Below are 4,608 nucleotides of genomic sequence, written 5' to 3' on the forward strand. Positions count from 1 at the left end.
TTCCATGGTAACTAAAAAGTATCACTCAATTTCCTTTGCATTGCCGTGAACCAAAACCAGGAACCCTCAAGGGGATCCCAGGATTATCAGCTAGAGACCTTCTGACTCCATCTACTCTTCAGGCTCTAGAGCAGCTGGAGACACTGAAATAACTTAAAATGAGCAAATTCAGGTAGCAGAAGCAACACATTGCAAATATCCGATTTTTTGGAGATCTGATTTTTCACCATTCTTTGTTGAGAAGAAAAACAAATGGCATTTGTTTTACCCAACAAGAGAAAGGTTCTCCCAGGTGGTCCATTTAGCCCAGGATTCTGTTTCTGGCAGCGGTGGTACTGAATTGGAGTCATATGAGGGTGGCTGTATTTTCCATTTCATACCATCTCATTTCCTCCTGCATTGACTACTGTTGAATTATACAGAAGGTGGGACACTCCTGACTAGACCCATATGTTTCTGAACCTGCCACCTATAGATCAGCCTGATCCCTTTCTGAACCTGCTAATTCTGCCTCCATAGATTTCATGACATCGAACATCAACTGGTATGTTCCCATCAGGTCAAGAAGTGATTTCTGTTCTCTCTTCCCAACTGATATCTGGCAAGTTTCATTGACTGCCCAATCTCCAACTCACCCACCCGGTTCTAGCACTGTGAGATACAGTTTAGATGAGTTTTGATTCAGTTTAGATAATGAGTTGATTATAGCATTCAGCTTATGACTTTGGTAACTTTGCCCACATCCCTTTGCTTTCTCTCCAGAGTAAGGTCATGTCCTTTTCAAACTCTTCTTCCAAGGCAGATTTTCCATCCCTTTGAGTTCCATTACCTCTGTTGCGGTGCCAGTTGCTCTGTGTTCAAGCAGGACAAACACCCCATTATGAAATGTATGGAAGTAGATCCAAGGCCAAGAAGGTCATCCCTCTAATACAGAGGGGGAACTTTTCAAGATGGAGTGCCTCAATCCTCTCTGAGATTTTGGCAATTTGACCTTGTACTGTGTATATGAGCATTGCTCTCTTGTGCTTGCATTGCTCTGCACTTTCAGAGATGATATATTTCCTTCTGTTGTACATACACAAAAGCATTAAAAGTTCTTAGTACTGAAGATGCCCCAGATGCTCTCCTAGCTGACATTCAGATGAGACCTGGTCTATGCTGTCAGCATCCCTTGCTTTTCAACACTTTTTGGCAGATGGTTCTGGACCCAGAAGGCTTCTGATGTCCCCAGGGAGCTCATCAGCTCATCACTGTCCAACAAGAGCTGTCAGTGGTGACCACCCCCAGCAAACCAGCGAGCGTGTGAAGAGCTGCACTCCCCAGTGCTGCGGTGAGTCACAGCTGGACGTGTCACGCACCAGCTGATGGCAAGGAAGAGGGGGACACAATGTGGATGCAGGGGGAATTTAAAGGAAAACGGAACACTTCTTTGTAAGGATTAAACATTCTCTGCAAAAATTGCATAGTGATTTTCAGCAACCACAGAGTGTGCAGGATCCTGTTGAAGTCACCAGATTGTCAGGACACTGAGCCTTAATGGCTTTGACCATCTGTGGTCCCTCTGCATGCCCTTACCCCTACGTCCAGGAGGATTTCAGCTCAGCTATGGAGTCTTAGACCAGGCAGGAGTAATGGGTGCTCTGTCCTTGGACACAGGCAAGGGCAGGCTGGAGATTTCTCTGAGCACCTGGTAGAGCTGTGGGCATCCCTATGCATTGCAGAGGAGTTGGTCTAGATGACCTTTAAAGGTCCTTTCCAACTCAAACAATTCTACGATTTTTTATGGCTGGATCCCTCTGAAAAATACTTTGAAAAAAAGGGCTGAATGTAGCTTAGCTCTCCGCGCAGTCATTTCTCTCTGTCAGAGACACCTTTAATCTGTCATTCTTGTGTTTAAACCGTTCCTTATAGCTACCTGAAGGAATATGAATAATCCTCTGGTATTTCTATAACCCTCTTCTGACCCGTTTGCTATTTTTACCTGAGCGCTTCACTTACCTTGGATGATGTGGATTACCAGGGCTATAATTGTCAGGGGCTGGCAACTTGTTCAGCCAAGGGCAGTCCCGTCACGCTGACACAGATGCAAAGGCATGAAATCTTCCTTGTTTGCTTTTCAAGTGGGAAACGCCTCGCCACGTCCTTCGTGCTGGTTTTGTGCAGTGTCCAACTTGGCGGTCCTTCTCCTTTCCCTGCTCCACCACCCCCCTAGGAGGAAAGCTGTGCCGCTGTGCCATCGCTGAGGGTTGTGTTTATGGCATGGTTTTCCACTTTTCCAGTCACCAGCACTGAGATGTGGGAGAGCTGTTTGTTGTTTTCAAAGAGAATGCTTCAGACACCTTCAGGATAGCTGCAGTCCATTGGCATGGTAATAATGATGCTTGAGGGATTTGAAGGTGTGATTCAGCACAGTGTTAGGACACTTGTACGTCTGGAGAAAGAAATGGATATCAACCTGCAAGTCGTAGAATCATAGAGTCATTAAGCTTGGAAAGACCAGTAAGATCATCCAGTCCAACTATCAACTCACCCCACCATGCCCACTGACCACATCCCTCAGTGCCACATCTCCATGGTTCTGGAACACCTCTAGGGTTGGTGACCCCACCACTCTCTGGGCAGCTGGGTGTCAGTGCACCATTACTCTTTCTGAGAAGAGATTGTTCCCAGTATCCAGCCTGACCCTCCCCTCTCTGGTGCAATTTGAGGTCATTCTCATCCTATCACTCTCACCCAGGAACAGAGGCCAACCCCCACCTCACCACCCTCTCCTTTCAGGCAGTTGTAGAGAGCAGTAAGGTCTCCCCTGAGCTCCTCTTCTCCAGACTGAACAATCCCAGTTCCTTCAACTGCTCAGTGAATGCTGGAGTATTTTGCTGATAAGTTGCTTCAACTGGAGAGGCTGAAAGGCACTTTCCTGCACTCCTTGGTTCAGGTATGTGGTCCCTCTTCCACTCCTTAAAGGAAAGGTCTAAATCCATCCTTAGCCTAGATAAACCCTAACCACAGGATTGTTCAGACAGGATGGTGGAGACTTTGTATGGAGACAGTTCCATGAGGACTGTGGATATTATCACAGCTCTCACAGACTCCTACCATCAGACTTAGGCAAGCCCACATTCAGTGTGCCAGTGTTTGAGACCCCCACTGCAGGTTGTATGCCCACCTCTGTCTCTTACCAACAATATGCCTGACTAGAGATGGAGCATCCCTCTGTTGGTGGGATGCTGAAAAGTTTAATACAGCACATGTTAAATGTCTGCAGTGAAGCTAACCCACTCCTCCATACGTTGCTCTACAGATATACCTCTAGTTTTTAAAATCCCAATGGAAATTCCATGAACAAATGGAGAAAGTGTGAGAAATGTGGAACAACTTAACTGCATAAATTCACAACTGATTACAGTGCTGGCAGCTGAATTTGTTTAGATCAACTTCTTAATTATAACCACAGTAAAATCATCACCCATTCATGCTGATGTTGTGCTCCTTTATTCTGTTGTTCCTTGTAATTACTTAGCAGATATAATCCTTCTGCTAAACCTACCTGCCTGCTCTACCTCAGAAATGAGGAATACTTCTGCTACAATTGCATGAGAGAAAAAGCCACACAGAGCTCAGAGCAATGTTGGTTCTGCTGGCACAGCAGAAGTCTGAAGGAACAATCTGTTCCATCAGTATGTGTCATAATTGAGAGGTTTGATCATCCTTTGCAATTATTATAAACTGGATCTGGCCTGATTATTTCTTACAGACTCTGTAGCCAAATAATTTAGCCTGTTGGGATATTGACTGACAATCATGCTCGGTGCTGATTTCTAAGAAACCATTTGTTCCTTGTAACTACTTGATGATATTGGAGTGATTTTGTGTTCTCTAGAGAAAGGTGCCGGCTTTCAGCACTCCTACAAATGTCACCTTTATTGCTGGGATTGAGGCTTCAAACTCTCAGAAATCCTTTTAGACTCCATTATCTTAAAGGCAGATCTCCTCACCCTCATGTTCAGAGGGACCCATATCCCAGTCACCGGGCCCATTCCAGCACAGTCAAACACAAAGATGAAAGCTGAATTAATTGTAGCACAAATGATTTGCCTTTGGCTTTGATAACAGCGAAAGGTTGCAGTTAAGCTGTGCTATCTTGCTCAGAAAACACATCACGCACACTGTGGATGCATTCGTGGTGAAACAACTCTGCTTTGTTTCTCTTTACCCTCATTCACTTCTAATGAGAATTAAGCAAAATGAAGAAAGGGTTTTAGGGAGGTGCAATGGGCAGAAGCAATCAGCTGGCTTTCTTCTCACCTCCTTCCATACCTGAAAGCTTGTCTGAATTTTCTAGCATTGGCTTTGGTCTCCTTGAAGATGTTATCTGTCCTGACAACGCCGCCTAGCTTATAACCTTTAACCTTCTTATCTGTAACAACTTGCACTTAACAAGAACACGAAATACGGGCATCCATGCCTGGCATTCCTAAGAATAATAACTGTACTTTGTAGACAAATATATTTTTGGATAAAGGACTTTACATGGCCAAAGTCTGTTACTCTCTAGACAAGACTAGCAAACCTTCTGCGCTGCCTTTGTTAAAACATTACCAATCAGCA

This window comes from Meleagris gallopavo, chromosome 25 (genome assembly GCF_000146605.3).
Source record: "Meleagris gallopavo isolate NT-WF06-2002-E0010 breed Aviagen turkey brand Nicholas breeding stock chromosome 25, Turkey_5.1, whole genome shotgun sequence".
NCBI lineage: Eukaryota > Metazoa > Chordata > Aves > Galliformes > Phasianidae > Meleagris > Meleagris gallopavo.